The sequence below is a fragment of the Manis javanica genome, chromosome 6 (genome assembly GCF_040802235.1).
Source record: "Manis javanica isolate MJ-LG chromosome 6, MJ_LKY, whole genome shotgun sequence".
Taxonomy (NCBI): domain Eukaryota; kingdom Metazoa; phylum Chordata; class Mammalia; order Pholidota; family Manidae; genus Manis; species Manis javanica.
The window spans coordinates 106,017,934-106,043,780 of NC_133161.1; the positions used below are offsets into that span (position 1 = coordinate 106,017,934).

General features: G+C 36.5%; 1 protein-coding gene and 1 long non-coding RNA gene across 3 annotated transcripts in view; one reads left to right on the forward strand and one right to left on the reverse strand.

Annotated features, from left to right (window-relative positions):
* The window catches only part of LOC108400750 (dedicator of cytokinesis protein 1-like), a 436,037-nt gene that overhangs the window by 135,173 nt on the left and 275,017 nt on the right, over window positions 1-25,847 (forward strand). The gene's annotated exons all lie outside the window — the stretch shown is intronic.
* LOC140849958 (uncharacterized) lies at window positions 15-19,184 on the reverse strand. Its single transcript, XR_012132448.1, has 3 exons — window positions 19,165-19,184; window positions 957-1,087; window positions 15-354 (listed from the first exon to the last, which is right to left on the reverse strand). It is a non-coding gene; the product is annotated as an uncharacterized lncRNA (long non-coding RNA).

The following is a 25,847-nucleotide window of genomic DNA, read 5'->3' on the forward strand; positions in this document are numbered from 1 at the left end:
TCCCAGACTTAATGTCTTAAAACAAAACAAATTTATTATGTTACATTTCTGCGGAAGTCCAAAACAGTTCTTTCTGGGCTATAATCAAGAGGTCAGCTGGGCTGGTCTCACTCTGGAGGCTCTTTGGGAGAGCGTGTTTCCTTGCCGTCTGAGTTTCTACAGGCTGTCCACAGTCCTGGGCTGGTGGCGGCCCTTCCTCCTCTTCAAAACCAGCAATGGCCCTTTGAGGCCCCTCACGTTGCATTTCTCTGATCTTCTGTGGTCATATCTCCCTTTGAATCTCCTCTGCTTCCCTCTTCCACTTCTAAGGAGTCTTCTGATTACTGTAGACTCACACAGATAACCCAGGAAAATCTGATAATAAGTCAGCTGACCAGCAATCTTAATTCCATCTGCAATCTTATTTCCCCCATGCCATGCAACCTAAAGTATTTACAGATTCCAGATATTTATAGATATGCAGATATTTTGAGGGGGGAGAAAGGCATTGTTCTGCCTACCATAGACTTGTAAGTTTTTTTAAAAGTATCTGATTGTGCACTTTTCATTTTTTGCCCCTGACTCTTTACAACTCACAACACCACAAGGTTAATGGTAACAGGAAGCTGGGAGCTTCCCTCCTCTGCAGCAATTGCTCTTTGAGGATGTCATCCCTGACCAATGATTTCTTTCTCCTCTAACATCTCCTTCATTACATCACTTCTCACACAAATTCAAAAATTTGCAAGATCTCCCAAATAAGAGGAAGCCTGAGGTGGCTGCTTCATCTTGTACGGGGCATGACCTCCCAAGTAATGTGTGGTAGTCCCCTGGCTCCAAATCACCACTTAGATCCCACACGGCTGCTGATGCTTGCATTGTATAGAGTTAAAATAGTTATTTATGTTTTAAAATAGCTATTTACACAGGTCAGTGTGGTGGCCCCACCGAGACTACACCCATTCTCTGTGCCTTACCTGCCCTTCCTGGGCTGATGATCTTTGCATGGAGCCGACCCTTTGCATATCTTCTAGCCATTCCCTCTCCCCTCATCTGCCTTCAGACTGCTGCCGGTAACACAGCTCAACAGTGTAGGGTTCATAAACACCTTTTGAAGAAACAGATACAATAAAAATAAATTTGTGTATGTTGTGTTTGCAAAAGGAAACCCTGGGCAAATTAAAAAACAACTAATAAAAATAATTGTATTTGGGAGCAAGGAATAAAGAATGATGACTGAGAAAGGAGTGAGAATAGGCGTCTCCATGCCTGACTTTTATTAACCTGTGCCTCATTTTTAATTATGTGAGGATATTGAAGAGAGGTGAATTAAAAACTAAAACAGACAAAGTAAGACAAATTCCTGGAAAATGTAAGCTATAAAGATAAAATCTGAAATGGTTAAAAAGCATTAACAATATTGCATCAGTGTTTGAAAAATCTTCCTAAAAAGAATCCAAAAATTCAAGATGCTTTATAGGAGAGGTCTATCAAGTGTTCCAAGAACAGATAATTCAGTGTCTTACAACACTTTAGAAAATGGAAAACAGAGACTATACCATAATTCATCCTAAGAGTTGAGCTTAACTTTATATCAAACCATGAAATCCATAAAAAGAATAGTAGAGACCAATTTTATTAATAAACATAAATGCAAAATTGTCCAACATTAATAACATTGAGAACAAAACATCCAAAATATATAAAATGAAATCTGTCACCAAATTGTTTGTGTTTTTGAAAGCAAAGATTATTTAATGTCAGAAAATTAATTAAATAATGCATCAAAATTAAAGATGTAAAGGAGAAAATATTTATAAATACATGTGAAAAAAGTATTTGGTCAAGTTCAGAATGTGTATATCATCAAAAAAGAACTCTTTGCAAGCTAGAAAAAGAAGGACTTTTCCTTAATTTGAAAAGGATATTTAAAAACTCACAAAAAATTATTCTGTGACATTACAGGGATGAGACAACAGTGTCCACTATCACCAGTACTATTCCAAATTTTATTGGAAACACTACTCAGTACATTAAGATAAAAAGAAGTAAATAAAGGGTATGAGTCTTGAAAAGACATGAAGTTGTCACTATTGTTAGATGGTATGTTTATTTAAAAATAATCTTTAGACACATTAACATTAATAAGAATTTCATTATTGGTCCAATATAAGATATTAAAAAATCAATTGTACTTCTGCATGCCACAGTTAGAAATTTATTCTTTAAGGCTGCCATTTATAATAGCAGCAACAATTAGAACAGAAACAATTACTTAAGGAAAAAAATAATCTATTTCCAGTTTTGTGAGAAGCACATCATATATAATTTAAGATTAAAGAAGGTTTAAATAAATGGAGGTGTTTACTGTATTTATAAATAGGAAGATGTGCTAATAAAGATAAAAATTTTCACAGTTTCATCTACAGATAAACTGCCTCTAACAAGAGCCCTCAGAGAGTTTGTCACTTGACAAACTGATTCTAAAATTAATATGAAAAATCAAAGGCCTGAAAATAACCAAAGTACTCCTCAAGCAAAAAAAAGAAGTCGTTTTTCCAGATCATCAGAGCTCATGTGGATAGAAATTAAGATAATGTGGACAGGGATAGATACAGGCAAATTGACCAGTGGACTAAGTAGACCACAGAAACACAAGCATGCACGTACGGCTCCATGTGATTCATCTCAGATGTGTTAGTGCAGATAACCGCGGGGGGAGAGCCACCCTACAACGGGGCAGGCACAGCTCCCCACGGGGAAGAATGAATGAAGTTGTATGTCTACATCATGTGATATATAAATATCACTTTCTGATTGAAGTCTGATGTGTGAACTTAAACCTTAAGGAAAACACAGGAAATGTGACAGGAAGAATTCTACAGTGACCCTCAAGACTCCCGCCTTCCCGCCCTGCTTAAGTCCCTCTCCTTGAATGTGGGTGGGACTAATGAAATGAGGGGATTTTACCCTCCTGATTAGCTTATCTGACAGGTGAGAGACTTTTTAAGGCGTAATTGAGTTCCTTAATCAGTTGACTAAAGTTAATCAGAAGGAAGATTATCTTGCTTAGGCCTCACCTAACCAGATGAGCAAGCCCTCTAAGAGAAGGCCCAGGCCTCCTCAGGGAGAGGTTCAAAACACAGAGACAGCCTCCTGCTGGTCCTGGAGAGGCAAACAGCCATCTGTGGACTGACCACGGAGAGGCCAGCCTCTTGGAGCCAAAGGTCCCAGTCCTACAACCGAAAGGAACTGAATTCTGTCAGCAACCTGAATAACCCTCGATGGAGACCCCCAGCTCCAGCCCTGATTTCAGCTCTGTGGGACTCTGAGCAGAGGACCCAGCTAAGCTGTGCCAAGACTCCTGCCCCATGGAAACTGAAAAACATAAATGCATGCTGTTTTAAGTCAATTAATTTGGTAATTTGTTAGGCAGTAATAATAAATTAATGCAGAAAATGATTACTGTGACCTTAAGAGGCTTGTTAAGTGGAACATAAAGCAATCACATAAAAGAATAAAATGGATATTACATTAAGATTTCATGTTTCACTTATGGGAAGACGGGGTAGGTATACTTTCCCCTATTCCTCCTGTTTAAAACAGCTAAAAATCTTGGATATTTTATATAAAAGAAACATAAAACTTTGAAAGGTAGAGAGAGGAAGGCAGACTGGCAGGTGACACTGGGACCCAAGCGATGAAACAATGTCGAGTTCCCAGGTTGTCTTTTTGCCTCATGCATTGGAGACTTGGAGATGAAGAGGCTGGAGACCCAGAAGTGCTGACAGGTGCAGACATAAAAAGCCCCAGGAAGTCTGCTTTCTCTACTGAAAGGACCCGGAAAGGTGCAGCCTTCTGATGCCGGGGTTCTTGTTCACGGAGCCGAAGAATGAACTTCCCAAACACTCAAGGTAGGAGAGCAAGACAGAGGCTTTTATTTAGAGAGAAAGCAAGAGGACAGAGCTCCTGGCTCAGGCCAGGAGGGGACAAGAGAGCCGCTGGTGCATTGTTTAGGGGATTTATAACGGTTGAGAGACAAAGGGCTAGGGATGCACACCTGCTAAGTGGTCCCAAATACCTCTGAAGAAATACTAAGTTTCTTATTAGTCTCCCTGGTTATTTACAAGAATCTTACTGCTCTGATTTCCTCCCAGGCTAGCAGCTTCTTGGTCTGGAGCGTTACCACTCAAGGCTGCCTGCTTGCTCCCAAGGTGGGCTGAATTATTGTCTGTTTGTTAAGAAACTTACTTTTTAACTAATTAGGTTTTAAGATGGAATCCTTCTTGTTTTTACTATGGTGTTTTGGGCTTGCTTGCTACATTGCCCAAGTTGCAACAAATCATTTGTTTAGGGCTGGAGGAAGAAAAGCAGCACTTGGGTAAAGTTAGAAAAATAACTTTCAAAATTATAAGAAAATTTTGAAAAGAAATAACTTTTGGCCCCCCAGCAGGCCAAAGCAAATCTCACAATGGATTATCTTGCTTTTGTTTTTTTCCAGAGGCCATCACCCTACTCTGTCTAGGCCCATGGTCCCTGTCTCACTACTAAGAGAAAACTTTTTGCGAATGCCTCTAACTCCAGCTTAATACTGCAGAAAAAATGGTGATCCTATTTCCACTCGTATCAGCAAAGCAGTGGGGCTCCTAGCTCACCAGGCCATGATGGAACCTTCCCCTCTCCCTCTGTGTAGGGAACTAGGACTTTCATCCACTCTCTTCACATGTACACTCATTTGAAATAAATGAAAGAAGGCTTAAAGAAGAGAGGGACATATCATTTTCATTGTTTTGGAGACAAAACATAGTAAAGATGTCAATTCCCCCTGAACTGATATACAAGTTTAATCCAATTCTTACCAAATTCACAGTAAGCTTTTTTTGTAGGCATAAACAAGATTATTAATATTTAGACACAGATAAGAAATATTTGCATGTAGAAGCAAAAAGAATTTTTATTTATTCTGAATTTTGAAAAAGAAGAATAAAGTGAGGGGAATCAGTTTACCCAATTTCAAGACTTGTTTTATAGCTACAGTAATCAGACTGTGTGGTATTAGAGAGGGATACACACAGAGCAATGGGACAGAATTGTGAATCCAGAAACAGCCCCACACAAATATTACCAACTGACTATTGATAAAGGTGCAAAAGCAATTAAAAGATAGATTTTTTAAACAAATGATGCCAGAAAAAGTAGACATTCATAGGAATTAAAATGAACTTCAAACAAGGTCTAATACTTTTAAAAAAAATTAACTTAATATGGGTCATGAATATAAGTGCAAAATTATAAGAAAATTTTGAAAAGAAATAGCAGAAAAATCTTGCAGATCTAGGGGTAGATATGACACCAAAAGCATTATCCATAAAAGGAAAAATTGGTAAATTGGATTTCATTAAAATTAAAAGACCCTGTTAAGAGTATGAAATGACAAGCTACAGAATGGGAGAAAAAATATTCCCAACCCACACATCCAACAAAGAATTATTGTATATAAAATCAAGCACTCTCCCAAATTAACAGTAATGAAACAATTCAAGTAGAAAATGGGCAAAAGACATTGAAAAACATTTTACTGAAAATGTCATGAGGACTTAAAGATGGTAAAGTAAGCATGTGAAAGATGTTCAACACCATTAAGGAAATGTAAATTAAAACCACAATGAGACATCACTACACACCTATCAAATGGTTAAAATAAAAATACTGACACCACCAAATGGTGGTAGAGAATATGGAGAAAGTGGATTACTAATACTTTGCTGTTGGCAATGTAAAATAGTAGAGTCATTTCTGAAAAAGTGTGAAAGTTTCTTTATATAGTAAATATGCAACTACCATAAAGCCCATTAACTGCACCCCTGGGCCTTTATCCCAGAGAAATAAAAAGTTATGTTCACACAAAACTTCTACACCAATATTTATAGCAGCTTGATTTTTAATAGCCAAAAATGTAAACAGCCCACATGTCCTTCAATAATTAGGTGATTAAATAAATGGGCCCATTCACACCATGGATTACTATTCAACAGTGAAATGGATTGAACTGTTGGTACACATAACCACCTCGATGAAGGTCCTGAGAATTTTGTTGGGTCAAAACAGCCAATCCAAAAGTTACATACTCAATGATTTCCCTTACGTAATATTCTAAAGATAGCAAATATTAGAAATGTCAAACAAACTAATGGTTTCCAGAGATTACGGAAAGGGCGGGAGCAGGAGGAGGCAGGTGCGTCTCTACGGCAACCTGATGGGCCTTGCGGGTCAGTGGCCGTGTTTCCGTTGTATGTTATACTAGAGTTTGCCGATGACTACCACTGGGGGAACTGGGTAAAAGATAAATGGTGTCTTCTTGTATTATTGCTTACAACTGCATTGGAAGCTATAATTATCTCAAAATAAAAAAAATTAAGAGCTTATGATTCATAAATGATAAGCCCCAAGGTGAGAGATGTTCTGAGTAACAATTCTCTCAGAGACTTAGATTACAGAATTTATACAGACCACCTTCTATGAAGCAGGAAGTTTCTAATCAGGAGGAAACTTGGTAGAATACCCAAGAGTTTTAAAAATTCATTACATAAATGGTGTGACTCTGGGGGGAAAATATTTTCCCAGCCCTGGGCAAACTGCCTTTGAAACCAAGATCAGTCAAAGGCAGAGATAAAGTGGCAGAACCGTATATATTGCTTACAAGCAGTCATCCATTTTTGCTTGCCCATGTCTTTCATAACCCAGCTGCAAAAAAGGGACCCCACCCAACCTCTCCAGTCTAGATATGCCCTCACTTCCCCATGTAATCACATTGATATGGAGATGGGCTACTTTTCTCCACTCCTTGGAAACACCTATTGATACGGAGATGAACTAAGGCCAGGCTAAAGATTCTGAAAATATTTGCAATTTTACCCACAGCCCACCTCTCCAGAAATTTTGCATCACAATCTACTCATTCCCCATTTTCCACAATGGCCTCTGTGTGAGAAAACTGGGGCACTGCAACCAAACTCGTAATATACAGTAACAACAGCAATAAAATCATGACAATCCTCAAGCTGGAGGATTCAGCTAGGATTGAAGTCCTATGCAGAGTAAATCCATAGCTTGCCCATTCCACAGGCAGGCAGTAGCTGAATGGGGAGGGTGGGGAGTTCAGAGCAATCATCATGCAGCAGCTGCAGCCACGGAGCTGGTCCAGACCACAGGGACTATAGAAGAAAATAACACTAAGGACAGTAAGATAAGTTTTAATGACACCAGGATAGGCAAATCTTGTCCATCAGGTAGGATGCATGCAAGAAATTTATCCTGTGATAGAACAGTGGCAGGAATGGGATCTCATCCTGGTCTAGTATACCAGATCTTCACCCCCCTCCCTGTGGGAGTTACAGGTGGGTCAATATAGAGAGCTACAGAAGGTACACGCACTGGCCATAAACATAAAACAAAACTTCCCTATAAGATGCTCTTACCTCCTGGACATTTGGGATGCACTACCATGATCTTTGGGGGCCACTCTGTTGCCACTCCAGGAATACACATGAGGCCAGCTTCCAGGCCTTTTCCCCAAGGTGCCAGAAGGGCCAGCCATCACTGGTCCATGTATTGAAATATCCAGGGCCATGTCCACTCAACAGTGTCTCTAGGGTTTAATGAAGTTGGGGCTGGCAGCAGGATGTTGCTCTGCTGCCAACAACTCCTCTTTGGTTTGGACATACAATTGTATAGGAGAGGCAGCAAAGTGTGTTAGCATGTCCAAAGGGATCAAGGCTCCTTTTTGGGGCTTCTCATTCAAACATCATAGCACTGTCCATAGGCGAACTGAACAGCTCCGTAGACTATTGGTGTCTGATTTCAGGCCACATTTCAACAAACCATTGTACCTCTCTATCATGACTGACCTGGTAGGGTTATATGGTACAGGAAACTTCTACTTCATTCCTAATTGCTGCACCCATTCCTGTAATGCACATCCAGTAAAGTGGGTGCCTTGATCTTTCTACCCCTTGGAAAAACCTATTGATATGGAGATGCAACAAGGCCAGGTGAAAGATTCTGGAAATATTGCAATTTTACCCAGAGATGGCCAATAAATGTATGAAAAGCTAATCAAACTTGTTAGTATTTGAGAAAACATGAATTATGATTATGTTTTCCATCTCCCCTTTCACCCTCACCTCCACACAACTACTAATCTCTTAGGTTTGCCTTCATTTCACAACTTTTTCTTTCAATATTTTCAATGTCATCCCACTGCCTTTTTTCTTTCTGTCCTTCAGATTGGATGGTCTGTTGATTTATCTTCAAGCTCACTGATGTTTTTTCTGCCATCTCAAATCGGTCACTCAATCCCTTGGCAAAATTTTTCATTTTAATTATTGTACCTTTCAATTCCAGAATTTCCATTTGATTCTTTAAAAAATATATTTCTATGTTCTTCACTGAGTTTCTATTTTTATGGATTTCTTGTCTTCACCCTTGGTTCTCTTTTTCTAACAAGGTTTCCTTTTCATTCCTTATATATTTACAATAGCTACTTTGAAAGCTTTAATGAATCCATTATCTAATGGCACTCAGGACATTTCCTTTTGACTGCTTTTTCTCCTGAATATTTGGCAAATTTTTCTTTCTTTGCATGTGCTATAATATTTGGTTGAGTATTAGACATGTTAGATAGCATTTTGTCACAATCCAATATTCATACATTTTTTCTCCCTGACACTTACTGTTTTATACTTCTTGTTTTTGTTTTTGGTTACATGGCTGGACTAAATTATAAAGGCTTTGTTCTTCCACAATGTACATTTTCATATCTCTGCTTAATTTGTTTTTTAAAGATTGGCTGTTCAGGGATATGTGATATGACCTGTGGATATGGAACTTAATTTGTTGGAGATGGGCTCACAGACCTCAAACCAGTAAGGCTTTTGCTCAGTGTTGATGGACTCATTTTTGGGTAAATCCAGTTATTTTTAAGCCTGCCCCAAATTTTACTTTCATTTTACTCCCTTCATCTTGTCTATAGTCTTCAGTATCCAGGCTCCGCTGGCCAGCCCTGTCTGTTGTCTTGGGTGCGCTCTGATCTCTGCTGGGCGTGTGCAAGTCTCCAGTCAACCAGTACATATGTACAGTTTATCAGACCCCCAGTGGCCATCTTACCTTCCCAAACTTCCTTTTTAAGCCAATGCTAGTCTGGGCCACTGCGTGCTCCAAAGAGAACTACAACCCAGGCAAGCTGCTAGTTTTCCCCATGTGCTTGCCACAGAAATCCTGACTGTAGCTGACAATACTCACAGTCAAGAGAGTGTCCTTTACCAGTGCCATCAAAGGGGCTGGTTTTCAGAGTGTCCTGTCCTGGTCGAGTGCCCACTGGCAGTGGTGCTGGGAAACGGATGGGAGGAACTCCAGGTGAGAATGCAAAAGACTCATGCTGTTCCAGCCTGAAATTCAATATTCTTTTTGGTTTGGTGTGTGCCTTTGGTCAATTTCCAGTGTTGAATCCAGTGATGTTTTTTGACAGTTTTAGCCACTTTAGAGTAGCTTTTTGGAGATAGGATTTGTTGACTTCCATATTCCACCATGCTGGGAATCAGAACTGTGAAGCAAGAATTTTATAACATGGCACTTTTTTAAAAACATCTGAAAATGAACAGAAGACATACCTTGAAAATGAGTCATAAAATAAACTGCCTATGTATCATTATTTAACACACGCCCTGAGGAAAGATTCCAGCCAAAAGAGAGATCAAAATTTAGAACTCAAGAACAGAGACATCATGAAAGAAAGACTTGCAGTTCTTTCTTATTTTGTTCAGAAATCAGATTCAGAGATTAGGTGTTATCATGGCCTGTCTCATGGGCTATTTTCCTCGGGGGGTTTTGGGTTGCTGCCTGCAGTGCTTCCTTCATACGGTTTTTACCTGTGTTGACTTTGCCCCTTCCCTGGGGCACTAGGTTCTGTTTTTCCTGTCATGACCCTCACTTGTCAGTTCTGAAGCCCTCTCTTGTCCATTTAATACACAAATGGCGCTCTTCAGCATGTTCTAAAAAGGACAAGATTATTTGCATACTTGGCAGCTTGTACCAGGAGACTTAATTGTATAAAGATATTTAATTTTACTCTGCAGAAGCAGAATCAAATAAAAAAACATAAAAGCCATTTTTACTTCTAATTAATTGGAATAATTTTCCTGTCTTTTAAGAGTTTCCACTAAATTACCTGAGTCACTTTAAAAAAAGGGACAAAATCTCCTAAAAGCCCTTCTTTGTATCTTTTCCTTCTGAGGTGTATGAATGTTCCTGTATTAACAGTTACAATCTAGAATTTACATTCTCTGTTAAAGATTTTTTAAAGATTGCTGTGGAAGATTTCTGTTAACGATTTTGCATGGAAAACATCTTTGGTAGGAAATATATTAAAATATTTGCCATTTAAAAATTCCTGTCTGGCTTGGAGCCCATGCTTCAGTTCCCCATCCCCTCATTTAAGAACCTACTTACAAAAACCAGGAAAAGAAGAAAATTCATAACATTGAAAAGTAGAAGCTATAAACTATTTTAAGGAGCTGGGAGGAATTTACACCACTTATGGAGTTGAGTTGGAATTCACAGTCCACAGCTGATCTTGACAAATATTTCATGCCCGAATTATTTAAAGAATTTGTCTTCTTCATAGGTACAGAGACTAAAAATATGTAATACTTAGAAACTTGAACAATATAGCAGGTACTGTCTAAAAAAGCACCTGTATTAATAATTTCCTTCCAGACTAGCCTTTAAGTACTACCAGGATTGTGCGCAGCATGACAGTGATGGTGCACATGAAGCCGGGAGTAGGAAGGATCTTGGCAGGAAGTGTTTAAGAAAGGGCAAACCTGGGATTGAGGTTTTGATTTGCACATATCCAACCTTCTTTGGACCAAAAAACACCATAAAGAATATAAAAAGTAATATAAAAATGTAAATCTTGGAAACAATATGTCCATGAATTCCAAGATTAATGATCACTTTGTAGGGGTCCCCTATTCTACTCCCATGGGTGTTGTTTCTCTGGAGAACTGGCATTTAGTCACACTTACGGCTGAGATGATTACCAAGAAAAGATAGTGAACAACATCAGCAAAGGGGAAATGTGTGTGCGTAAAGCCAGAGGAGACCAAGTGCCAGCTTTTAAGACTCTTTCCTAATAGAGTCATAGAAGCCTTGCTAATCCCAAACAGCATAAAATTGTGACAGCACATGTGAAATGTTTTCTACCTGGTAAACTTGCTGGAGACTCAGTACCCAAGGGTTTTATTGGTGCTGGTCCTGAGGGCACCCTCTGCCTAGTATGTACCAATATTCCAAACCCTCAGAAGAAAAGCAGGTGGGCAGCATAAACCACAGTCTTGTATAAACATTTTCAGTGCGGTGAGACACTCTCATCAGTTAGGGAATGGTGAGAAAATCCCAGAAGTATAAGTTCCCAGGTGCCCGCCAATGGCCTTCCTTACAAGCTGGCCTCTCTTAAGGATTGCAGTCTCAAACCTGCTATTATAACTCTTTTCTGCACAATACACAATTTATATTTTAAGATAATTCTTCAGGTTAGTTTTAAAAAGGCCAATTTTTTAATACAAGCATGATAAAACACATGGATAGACAATAAACGAATTTTAAATATATCAATGTCTAGTACAAGTATAGAAATATTTCCATCTTGCCAGAAATAGGAGGTATATAAATCAAGTGCTTCAAATTAGGTTTTTTTTAAACATGATATTCCCTAGTGTTGCTAATAGTGCTGGGAAATTTGTACTTCCTTGGACTTCTAGGAGTATAAATCAGCACAATTTTCTTGTATGTCTCTTTCTCTGTCATGATAGATATGGAGATATGGACATGGATATGCATATAGATTAAGGTAAGAAGATATATATAAATGTAATTTTTCTACTTCTGGAACAATTGAAATTCATTTAAATTACATTGGGAAATAATTAGGTATTCCAACAAATCCTGGACTAAGAATATTCACTACAATACTATGTATAATATTAAAACTTAGAAATAACCCAAATGACCTACATTGAAGAAATAGACTACATCTGTATAATTCCCTACTATGTAGCCATTAAAATCATGTTGTAGAATAATCATCTTCATAAGAAAAAGAGCTATCATAAAAAGGAAAGACTAGCATCGATGCCACAATGGATGATCAGAATAAGGGGTCATAAGAGCTTAAAATTGGAAGGTAATCAAGAATAATATGTGACAAAGGATAAATCAGTTTGGATGAAATGAATGAAATGTCTACATGTTTTTGAAAAAGTTTTTATTCATTTTTGTTGTAGTAAAATATATGTAACATAAAATGTACCACTTTAACCCCTTGTGGGTGTGCATTAAGGGTATTAAGTGTATTCACAATGTTGTGTAATCATATCACCATCCATTTCTAGAGTTTCTTCATCATCTCAAACAGAAACTACCCATTCAAACTCCTCATTCCTCCCTCCTCCGAAACCCTGGTAATCTCTATTCAGCCGTAAATCTCTATAAATTTGCCTTTTCTATGTACCTTATTATAATGAAAATGCCTGACATTAAGCTTCTGATTGCATAGTCTCCACTTCCAACTCCTGGCTTGAGTAAACACAGTGACAGCTGCATGCTACAGTTACTAGTAAAACAACTAGATAAGAAACCAGGCCTTCCCCTACCCATTAGCTCCCCTCTTAGAAAGCCTTGGGTGACCTAGATAACTGACCTTTTGAAAGACCCTGCTTTTCCCTCCCCATACCTTAATTTCTGTTATTGTGTTTTAAATTCACCAATCAAGAGTGAACCCATGAAATTCTAAACACTCCACATTCAGACTCCAGTGAAGGAGAACCCCTGGTCTGTGCTTCCTCCTTCTGTCTTTACCCATGACCTTTCCCAGTGGCCTTTGGGCATGCTATGTGTGACTTGTGGGTAATTAATCTTGTGTTTCAAATTCCCTGATGGTTGTTGCTGAGTTGTGTCCTGCATTCATAATAAGGACAGGGCAGTCCAGCTACAATACTGGCTCTGGTTGGGGAAGTGTCTGTGGGGGCTTTGCCACAGTGGTATGGACCCAGGTGAGTGCTTTAGGCATGACTGCTGATGACATTACTGTCAAGAAGTTGAGTCCGATGCAAGGCTTATATTCAAAATCATACAATATTTGTCCTTTTGTGTCTGGTGTATTTCACTTAGAATAATGTTCCAAGGTTCCTCCATGTTTTATCATGTCTCAGAGTTTCATTCTTTTTAAAGGCTGAATAATATTCCAGTATAAGTATATTTCACATTTTATTTATATATTCATCAGTTGATTCCACCTTTTGGCTATTGTTAATAATAATTCTGTGACAAGTTCATATATTAGAAAAGAGGAAAGATCTTAATCTATATGTAAGTTTTCACCTTTGTTTTTTAAGAAACTAAAAAAAGTAGAGTAAATTAAATCAAAATAAGCAGAAATAAAAAAAAAGAATTAGAGCTGAAATCAACAAAACTGATGACAGGAAAACAATAGAGTAAATCAACAAAACCCAAAGATGCCACTTTAAAAATATCAGTGACACAGACAAGTTTCTAGCCAGGCTAACTGAGAGGATACAAATTATTAACAACAGAAATGAAACATGGGGACATCAAGACAGACCCTGTAAATATTAATATGTGTACAAAATAAAGGAATACTATGAACAACTTTATGCCCACAAATTTGATAATCTAGATGAAATGGACCAATTCCATGAAAGATAATTTTTCAAGACACACAAAAGGAACAGAACTGGTTAGAAATAGAAATAGTTCTGAATACAACTGTATCTATTAAAGAAATTGAATCAATAATTAGTAACCTTCCAAAACAGAAAGCACCAAGATCAGATGAGTTCACTGGTTTAAGGAATACACCAAGTTATACCCACTTTGGTATACTGCATCATGGTTTCCTACAAAACTAAGCATACTCTTAACCATACAAGCCAGCGATCACACTCCTTGGTATTTACCCAAAGGAGTAATGTCTGCACAAAAATACTGCATGCAGACATTAGTAGTAGCTTTATTAATAACTGCTGAAACTTGGAAGGAAGCAAGATGTCCTTCAGTAGGTGAATAGATAAACTGTGGTACATCCAGACAGTGGAATATTATTTGGCACTAAAAAGAAATGAACTATGAAGCCATGAAAAGATAAGGAGGAGCCTTAAATGCATAGTGCTTAGTAAAAGAACTCAGTCTGAAAGACTACGATACTTATGATTCCAACTATATGACATTCTGGAAAAGAAAAAACTAAATTTTGGAGACAGTAAAAGGATCAGTAGTTGTCAGAAGTAGGGGGAGATAATCTTACTTCTTTTCGTACTTGTAAGCCTTTTCTTGTCTAGTTTTGGCTAGAACTTCTAAAACTGTTGAATAGAAGTAGTGAAAGCAGGCATCTTAATTTTGTTTGTGATTTTAGAGGAAAAACATTTGGTTTTTCACCATTGAGTCTGATCTTAGCTGTGAGTTGTTTACATATGGCCCTTATTATTTTGAGGATGTTCCCTTCTTTTTCTAGTTAATTCAGAGTTTTTATAATGAGAAACTGGAATTTTGTTAATTGAACCTTTTTCTTTTGTCTGTTGAGATGACCATGTGACTTTTTCCCCTTTATTCTATGAATGTGATATATTACACTGATTTTCATTTTTGAACCATCCTTGCAAACTAGTAATAAATCCTATTAGTCATGGTTTATAATTGTTTTAATATGTTGCTGAATTTTGTTTGCTAGTATTTGTTCAGGATTTCCACATCAATATTTATAAGACATATTGGTGTGTACTCTTCTTTTCTTGTAGTATCTTTGTCTGGATTTGGTAAAGGGGTAATGCTGGTCTTGAGAATGAATTTGGAAGTGCTCCTTTCTCCAGTTTTTTTTGTACATGTTTGAGAAGGACTGGTTTTATTTCATTAATAAATGTTTAGTAGAACTCACCAATAAAGCTATTTGGTCCAAGACTTTTGTTTGTAAAGAGGTTTGTGACTCAGATTTGGTAGATGGTGTGTTTGGTAGATTTTATGTGGGTTGTCAAATTTGTTGATGTATAACTGTTCATAGTACTCATAATGTTTTTATTTTTGTAAAATTTGTAGTAATATCTCCACTTACATTTCTGAATTGAATAATTTGAGTCTTGTTTTCTTTTTAGTCCCCATAGCTAAAGCCATGTCAAGTTTTAAAATCTTTTCAAAGAACCAATTTTTGGTTTCATTGATTTTCTCTATTGTTTTTCCATTCTGTATTATATTTTTTGCCACTCTAATCTTTATTTCCTTCTTTCTTCTAGCTTTGTGGTTAGTTTGCTTTTATTTTCCTAGTTCCTTAAGATGTAAAGTTAGGTTATTGATTTGAGATCTTCTTGTGTAGTGTATATGTTTAAGCTATAAATTTCCTTATTAGCACATTTTCACTGCATTCCACAAGGTTTGGTATTTTTTGTTTTCATCTCCCCAAGGTATTTTCTAATTTCCTTTGTGATTCTTCTTTGACCCATTGGTTTGTTAACCAGTATTTGACCCATTGTGTTGTTTAATTTTCACATATTTGTGAGTTTTCCTGTTTTTCTCCTTTTATTGATTTTTAGTTGAATCCTATTGTGATCTGATGAAATACAAGACTAACTTTGTATGATTTCAATCTTCCTATATATATTCAGACTTGTTTTGTGGTCTCACAAGTGTTTACCTTGGATAATGTTCTATGTGCCCTTGAGAAAAATGTATATTCTATCATTGAGTGAGGGGTCTGTATTTGTTGGGTCCAAATGTTATTCAAGTCCTCTATTTCCTTTTAGCTCTTATGCCTGGTTGTTCTATCCATTATCAGAAGTGGGATATTGATGTCTCCAAGCTACTGTAGAACTGCTCACTTGTCCCATCAGTTTTGTCAGTGTTTACATCATGTATTTTGGGACTCTGATGTTCACTGTGTGTATGCTTTTTTGTTTGTTTGTTTCTTATGGCTTCTTGGTGAATTGACCCTTTTATCAACATACAGTGTCCTATTTGTCTCTTGTAGCAGTTTTACATTTAAAGTCTATTTTGTCTGATATTAGTATAGCTATTCCATTACTCTTTTGATTACTATTTGCATGAGGTTTCTTCTTCTGTGCTTTCACATTCAGCCTATCTGTGTCTCTAAATCTAGAGTGACTCCACTGTAGACAGCATATAGTTGGATCATATATTTAAAATATTTTTGCTAGTTTCTGCTTCTTGAGAGAGTTTAAATTGCTTATATTTAAGGTAATATTTGTAGACTAACAGACACTGAGAAGTTATTCATGGTTATCGTGGGGGAGGTGTTGAGGTAGATGGATGGAGAGGGTGAGGGGGATAAAAGGGCACAAAAATCCTCAATCACAGTATAAGTTTGTCATGGGGTGGTAGTACAGCATGAAGAGTATAGCCAATGATTTTGTAATATCTTCCTATGTTGACAGATAGTAACTACACTAATGGGGTTGAGGATTTAATAATTTGGGTAACTATTGAATCATTGCGTTATATATTTGAAAGCAATGTAAGATTGTATATAAGTGATACATCAATAAAAGAAAAACTAGTTGCTGATAAGGAAGGACTTCTGCCATTTTATGGTTTTCTGTATTACTCTAATAGTCTTTTTGAATCTTATTTCTTACCTTCCTATCTTCTGTTTACTTGATTTTTTTGTAGTGACATGCTTTGACTCCCTTCTATGGATATTTTCCTTGTGGTTAATATGGAGATTACATATAACATTGTAAAATTATACCAATCTAAATTGAATTGACACCATCTTAATTTCAATCGCATATAAAATTCTACTGTTACATAGCTCCAACCCTCTCCTTTTATGTTATTGATATCACAAATTATATCTTCATACAGTGTGTGCCCAAAGGCATAGATTTATGATTATTTTTATAGATTTATCTTTTAAGTACTGCACAAAGTAAAATGCAAAGAGTTAAACAAAGGAAAATTATAATAATACTCATTTTATATTGCCTATGTATTTACCTTTACTGGAGGTATTTATATCTCCATATACTTGCAAGTTATTGTCTAGCCTCCTTTCATTTCAACCTTAAGTACTCCCTTTAGTATTCTGTGTAGGGTAGGTTTAGTAGTAAACCTGAACTCAACTCAATTTTTGTTAATCTGGGAATATCTTAATTTCTTCATCATTTTTGAAGGACTATTTTGTCAGATACTGGGTTCTCAGATGACGCCTTTTTTTTCATCTCTTCAAATATATCATCCATCTGCTTTTGACCTCAAAGATGATTTCTGATGAGAAATCTGCTAATAAGTTTACTGAGGATTCCTTTTATATTACAAGTCACCTCTTTCTTGCTGTTTTTAGGACACTCCCTTTGTCTTTGTCTTTTGACATGTCAATTGTAGTGTTGCTTAGTGCAAGTTTTTTTTGGAGGGGTTCATTGAGCTCTGTAGATTCATGCAAGTGATCAAATTTGAGAAGTTTTTCATCATTTCTTCAAATAATCTTTGTGTCTTTTTCTATTTCCTTCTTCTGAGACTATCATTGATCTACTTTATAGTGTCCCACAAGTCCCTTTGGCTTTGTTCATTTTTCTTTATTCTGTGTTTTCTGTTTCTGAGACTTGATAATTTCAATTGCCTATCTTCGGGTTAACTGACTCTTCTTTCCTCATTCTTCTGTTGAACCCCTATAATAATTTTTTCACTGTAGTTATAATTTCAGGTTCACAATTTCTATTTGGTTCTTTTTAATAACTTGTATATCTGTTTATATTCTCAATTCCTTAATATATTGTCTTCCTTATTTCCTCTATTTCTCTTCCCATATTTTACCTTAGCTCTTTGAACGTATTTGAGATATTGTTTTAAAGTCTCTTTCTAATATATATGGTACCAATAGGCTTCCTCAGGCATGGTTTCTTTGAATTTACTTGAATTAAAGTTTTGAATGAGTCATCTTATCCTTTTTCTTTGTATGTCTTGTGATTTTTTAGTCAAAAATTGGACTCTAGTGTCACAATGTGGTAATTCTGGAAATTAGGTTCTCCCTGTTTCCCAGGATCTGCTTTGTTGTGGCTGTATTTAGTAATTGATGGCTACAGTTGTCCATCAATCCAAAAGTCCATTTAAGACTTTTCCAGACTATTTTTACAAAGACTGTTTCTTGTCCTGGGTGATCATTGAAGTTTCTGTTTCTTTCACTCATGTTCTGCTAATGTTTTGAAAGAGATTTTCTTGAATGCCAGGAGCTGAAATAAATAAACAAAAAACACCAAATAATAAAAAGAAAGAAAACAGTCAACTTTCCAGTCTTTGAAGACTGACTGTGCTGGGACATTCCTTAATCACTCAGGGAAGCTCACTCTGAGGTCAGGGCTCACCCAAAGCTGAAAGCTGAAAGTCTTCCCAGCACTTTCCTGAGCATGTCTTCTAAGGTCATGCAAGCGGTTTTCTAAATTACTCTGTATACTTGGATGTCTTTGAGTGTCCTAAATATTTCCCACAGTATCTTGTCCCAGCCTCTCTTCTGTGCCTCTGATGGCCCGTTGTATGTCCACTCACCATCTCTTGCCCCAGGTGTTTGTGAGATGTAGTGACCTTGTAGCTTTTACAAACATTGCCCTTCACCTTTCCAAGTCATGTAACAGAGTGAGTACCTTGTCATTCCTTTAGGAATCCCCAGACGATTTAGACCAGGTGTGCACAATAATTTGTAAATAACATCTGCTCAGGTGCCTCCGGTTCAAGGGAGGGGTAGATCTGGGGACTGGGCTGCCATCTACTCAAGGCCAAGATTGCCACTGCACGGGGAAGGGTGTGGTGCAAGGACGAGTAGCAGTGCCACGAAACCTACGTACTACTTGACGATGGCTCTCCTTGACTGGGCATTTGCATGCTCCCTGGGAGCCTCTGACTATTTTCCAGAGAACCTGTACAGTTGGTTCTGACAAACTGTTTTTCTGGTTGTTTCTGTGGGGGACTGAGAGCTTGTTTTCCTAGTCCACCATTTTGTTGCTCTGAAAATTGTTATAAATAATTTTAAAACACATATCAAAATAACTTTTTCGAGATTTAAATTATGTAGGTGCACAAATAGAACAGACAAAAATGAAAACAAAAACAAACCTCTGTTGCCTCCTTCTCCCAGTGTGGAAAATGGAGAGAAAATATAAACAACTGTCAAACTTCCCAACATATCATGGATAATTCTATTAAAAAATGCAGGAAAAAGGAATTATTAGAAAAATGGATTAAAAAGACACACAAAATCCCATTTTCTATTAGGCTCCATAACTATAAAATTACTCTCATATTACTATAGAAGTTTCTAAATAGTTCTTCTCAATTTCTGTTACTGACCGGTAACTACTAGTGCTCAGCCTGACATTGGTCAGCAGACCACACTTTGACTAGTCTAGATTAATGATTATCTGTCCTCTGAATTGCAAAGACTCATAAGAGCAAAAGAAGAAATTACTAAGATTACTAAGATTGTTTGGACTAAATACTAAAACCATTCATTTATGAAATCATCCAAACACTGAAGGCAAAGAATCATTTAGAAAAAGATATGCCTCAAATGTTCTGAAAAGTTAATAACTACATACTAATTTATAAAGAATTCATGAAAAAGAGAAGTAAACCAGTAAGATCCTAACTGTTAATTGAACAAAGAGCCATGTACAAACTATAAAAATGAAATTGGTAATAAAAGTGGGAAGCATATCATTTCCTTGAAAGAGAAAAATTATCCATCACAATAAAATGTAGATAGAACTGTTGGATGTAAAATTCTAAAGAAAGTTATTGTCAACAATTTAGAGAGTAGGTCAAAGAAATAAATATGTGTTCTTAGAGATAAATTGTGTTGAGAGATAGATACGTAATTGTTACAGAAGCAAAACAACTCACATTATACAAGACTTTAAATTTCTAAAGCATGAGGGTGCTCAAGAACATTTTTGCTGAAAGTGTGTTTACCCCAGTTAAGAGCTTGGGCTCTGAAAGTGAACTGTCAGGAGTTGAATTCTAGCTGTAAAACGTACTACCTGTGGGACCTTGAGCAAGTTAGTCTTCTGTTCCTCCTCCTCTCCATTTATAGAGAAGTGATAATAATTCATATTTCATAGTCTGTTGTGAAGACTAAGGAGGGAATACATATAAAACCACACTTGACTGATACAAAACACTTGATAACTAATAACCATGATTATTATGAAATATCTCCACTTGTAAGTATAAGTATGCAAGGTTTGTTAAAGTTAAAGGCCTGTGGGCTAGAATTGTTCTTTACTCATTTTGACTCAAAAAGTACCATGTGGGCAAGAGAGATAGAAAGGATCAGACAGAGAAAAGTAGTCTTGGTTATGTTCTATCTGCATTTTGGTTCCTCAGCTCTGGGCTTCACATCATGACTGTATCCCCAAAGATTACTTCTCTAAGAATGCATTTTTTTACAAATGTTACTCAATAGTCACACTCTTACTCTTCTCAAAGTAGGAGTATTAGAGCTGGGAATGGTACCTTCTAGCCAGATCCTAAAGCTACAGGAGGGGCCACCTGTGTGTAGGAGAGGTTGTGGATTCTCACAAAGCTGGCTCCTGACTTTTGATCATGACAGTCTTGTTTTTCCTCAGGAATGGTGAAGTCAATGAAGAGATCACGTCTAGATTGGAGCTTTATTAATGACTATTAACTATCTTTTCAATACTTTTAAAATATATCCCACACTTTCAACTGCTCACCTGTTTCTTATAAGAAAAAAAGTGAAACGATGTCATAATGATAAAATCACACTTAGAGAAATTTCCACATGCGACTTTTAAAAAACCATCTCTTCTTACTTGGCCTGCAAGGACTTCAACATGTAGAACCTGGAGATCTTTCTCAGATCCCCTCCTCTGCCCTCAACCCCATTGGTGCCATTGAAACCCAAAAGTTCCTGGTCATTTGGGAGGTACAACTTGAAAGTCTTATTGTCACTTATGCTTGTCCCAGCAAGGACCCAACTGACACTCCTCTCAGCTTTTTTCCTATTGCACACAGAATTAATGACAGCAATCTCACAGGTTTTCCAATCCATACTGCCATCCTCCAAAGAGTAATTGTTTTGAAAAATATGCATGTTTGAAGAAAAGGGTCTAGCTTTGAGGCCAGGTTCCATTTTCAGTAACAAGCAGGCTTTGTTAGGGGGATGGGGAAGCTATGAGAACTACATATTCAGCTGGAGTGAAAAATTGCAGATTTTTAACCCAGAGTTACTCACTTTTATTTAAATTCTATGATTACATCTGCGATTTCCAACTACAGCCTGTTTTTTTGACTCAGTTTCTCAACTTGGTTGTCTGACTTCTGAATCTACCTTGAAATGGCTCTCAGCCTCCATGTGTCAACCTTCTATTTGACCCCTGCTTCTGAAGCACATCCTTAAAGGATTTGGTGCAAGTTTGATACACAGTATTACTGTAGTTACAAGCTGGGGTTATGGCTGACCTCTTCCTGCTCACTCGGAGGAGAACCTGAGTTTCTTATTGCTATACCACTATTCACAATCATTGCAGAAACACTTCCAAATAATACATAAAATCTCTTGTCAGGAGACTATAATGGCATTTATCAAGAGTATTAAGACAAAAAAATTAAATTACAGAAGAATCTTCTGATTCAAAAAATTATCTGAAGACACATGCGTGAGTAGATTACACTGAAAGCCTGGCCCACTTCCATTCACCAGTTATCACAGTGGGGAGAACATGACTTTCAGTTATAATAACATCCCTGTAGGTATGATGAATTTATCTGTGATGGACCAGCTGAGATTTCATAGTCTGAAGAGTTATGCATTTGTCAGTTTTGTTCAATTGTTTTCAGCAAAATGACTCAATCATATTGTTCATGTCATTCAGGAGGAAAAAAATTAAATGGTCTAAAATTAGCTTGTGTGCTAACTCCAGGCAATTGGTTTTTGTCCAGATGCAATTTCCTATCTGCTCATAGATTCTTGTTATAAAACTTAGAACCCATTTTTGGCAAGTCACAGCCCATTACATACCTTTCTTCTTATAATGTAAGGATTTGATTTTCATGATATTTATCTAAAAATGTCTTACATGTATTAAGAAATAACAGCAAATGTGATCAGCATCTCACATTACAGCAATCATTTTGATGAACATATGTGGAAGGATAAAAATGATTAAAACAGGGGAGCTTCATATAAAATTAAAACACAGAGAAAAGCACAAAAATAGCTTCCCATAATTAATGCATTATAGAAGAGGCAATCTTCTTGTATTACAAAACATATGAGCAATCAGCACAGCTCTATGGATCCAATAGAAATATGAATGCTTTGCAAGTGTGTAATACATAGAAGAGGAGGGAATACTTCCAAACTCATTGTAAAGGCTAGTATAGTGCCACCCATAGTGCATGGCAGAAGAGCTAGCAGTGGGGTTTGTGAGAAAGTGGGTCCCCCACACAATGCACCAACAACAGTTCCACCTCTGCCACAAAGGGAACACCACTGGGGCATCTGGATCTGGATAAAAGGGGTTTTTGTGCTTCTGGGCACCACGGTTTGCCTACCATACAAGGCCACTACTTTCAAGACCAGGAGGCATAGCTGAACTACCTAACAGAGAGAAACAAACACCAGACAGCCAGACAAGAAGAGGAGGTAGAGGAAAATGTTCCAAAAAAGAAGAAAAAAGAACAAAACAAAACACCAGAAAAAGTGTTAAGTGAAATGAAGATAAGCAATCTTATTGCTGAAGAATTCATTGTGATGATCACAGAGATGCTCACTGAATTGGGAGAAAACAAACGGTCTCAGGGAGGACTTCAGCAAAGAGACAGAAAATATAAAAACGGGCCAGTCAGAGCTGGATAATACAAACCAAGTGAAAAATATAATAGAGGGAAAGAATGAATCAGCAAGCTGGAAGACAGGGTGATGAAAAGTAACCATGCTGAGGAACAAAGAGAAAAAACAATGTTTAAAAATGAAAAAACAATGTTTAAAAATGAAAAGATGTTAAGAGAGCTCTGTGACAATGCCACAGGAAACAAAATTTGCTTTATGGGCTCCCAGAAGGAGAAGAGAGAGAAAGGGCTAGAAAGTGTATTTAAAGAAATAATAGCTGAGAATTCTAATCTGGAGAAGAAAACAGGCATCCAAATCTTGGAAGCACAGAGAAACACTAACATGATGAATCCAAGGAGTCCATACCAAGACTCATAGCAATTAAAATGGCAAAGATTAATGATTAAGAGAGAATATTAAAAGCAGCAAGAGAAAATCAGAGAGTTATCTACAAGGGAAACTCCATGAGCCTAGCAGCAGAATTTTTAGCAGAGACTTTACAAGCCAGAAGAAATTTCCATGAACTTGTCAAAGGGCTGAAAGGAAAAATATACAACCAACAGTACTTTACCCAGCAAGCTCATCTTTCAGTATTGGAGAGGTTAGAAGTTTTCCAGGCAAACAATGGTTAAAAGAATTCATCACCAGTAAATTGGCTGTACAGAATATGTTAAGTGAACTTCTTCAGATGGAACTTTTTATAAATTTAGATGTTTTTTATCAGTGAAAAAAAAACCTACAGTAAAGACAGTAGAGTAGATCAGTCACAAGTTCAAAAAAAAAAAGAGTAAAATCAGTTTTACACAATATTAGTCAAGTGATACACAAAATAAAAAGATGTAAATTATAAATCACATACATCAAATTAGGAGGGGAAATAATTACAAAAATATTACTTTTAGAATAATAATATTCTAAAAGTGTACAATATTAATTTACCATTAACCTAACATAAACTGTTTTGTGTATATATAAAGCTATGTGTGACTTTTATGGTAACAACAAACCAAAAGCCTCTCTTAGATACTCAAGAAATAAAGAGAAAGGAATCCAAGCATAATACTAAAGAAAATCAAATCAGAAGAAAATAGAGAAAGAGAAGAAGAACAGAAAAGAACTACAAAAACAATCAGAAAACAATCAACAAAATGGCAATAAGTCCATATCTATCAATATCTACTTTAAATGCAAATGTACTAAATGCTCCATTGAAATGACAGGGTGGCTGTATGGATAAAAAAACAAGATCCATCTATATGCCTCCTGCTAGAGATTTGCTAGAGATCTAAAGACACATATAGACTAAAAGTGAAGGGATGGAAAAGGATAATCTACACAAATACAAGTGATAAAAAACAAGAGTAACAATACATATATCAGACATAATAGGCTTTAAAGCAAAGAAAATAACAAGACACAAAGAAGGACATTATACAATGATAATGGGATCAGTCCAACAAGAGGACATGATAACTGTAAATATCTATTGATCCAATATAGGAGCACCTAAATGTATAGAACAAATGCTAACAGACCTAAAGGGGGAAGTAGACAGCAACACAAACATATTAGGAGACTTTAACACCGCATTTACATCAATTGATAGATCATCCAAACAGAAAATAAATAAGGAAACAGAAGCATTGAACAACACATTAGACTAGATAGACTTAACAGGTATATACAGAACATTCCACCCAAAAGCAGCAACATACACATTCTTCTCAAGTGCACATAGGACCTTCTCCAGAATAGATCACATATTAGGACACAAAAAGAGCCTCAATAAATTAAAAAAGATTGAAATTCTATCAAGCATCTTTTCAGATCACGATGGTATGAAAAGAGAAATCAATTATATAAAGAAAACAACAATAAAACCCCCCACAAACACACATGGAGGCTAAACAATATGCTTGTGAATAATCAATGAATCAATGAACCAATCAAAGAGGAAATCAAATTACATAGAGACAAATGAAAAAAAATACAATGGTTTAAAATATGTGGGATGCCTCAAAAGTGGTTCTAACAGGAACATACATAGCAATATAGGCCTACCTCAAGAACAAGAACAATCCCAAATTAACTGAAAATTAACAACTAAAGAAACTAGCAAAAGAAGAACAAAGTTAGTAGAAGGAAGGACATGATAAAGATCAGATCAGAAATAAATAAAATAGAAAATAATAAAAAAAATAGAAAAAAGTCAGTGAAATCAAGGCCTGGTTTCTTGAGAAGATTAACAAAGTAGACAAACCCCTAGCCAAATTTATTAAAAAAAAAATAAAGGAGGGGGTACACAAACAAAATCAGAAAGGAGAAAGGAGAAAAACTGACACTATAGAAATTCAAATAATTATGGGAATTTTATGAAAAAATATATACCAATAAATTGGACAACCTAGAAGAAATGGATAAATTCCTAGAACCATACAGTCATACAAGAATGATCCAGGAAGAAGGAAGAAATCTGAACAGACCAATTACTAGTAACAACAATTAATTGAAAATCAAAAACTTCCAACAAACAAAAGTCTATCATCAGGTGACCTCATGGGTAAATTCTACCAAACTCTTAAAGAAGAGAAAATACCCATACTTCTTAAAGTATTCCAAAAAAATAGAAGAGGAGGGAATACTTCCAAACTCATTGTAAAGGCTAGTATTAGTTTACCACCAAAACCAGACAGACTTTAAGAAAATTACAAACCAGTATCCCTGATGAACATAGATGCATAAATCCTCAGTAAAATATTAACAAACTAAATAAAGAAATACATCAAAAGGATCATCCATCATTAGGACTTATTCCAGGGATGCAAGGATGGTTTAATATCTACAAATCAATCAATGTGATATACCACATTAACCAAAGGAAGGATAAAAACCATATGATCATCTGAATAGATGTTGAAAACCCATTTGCCAAAATTTAACATCC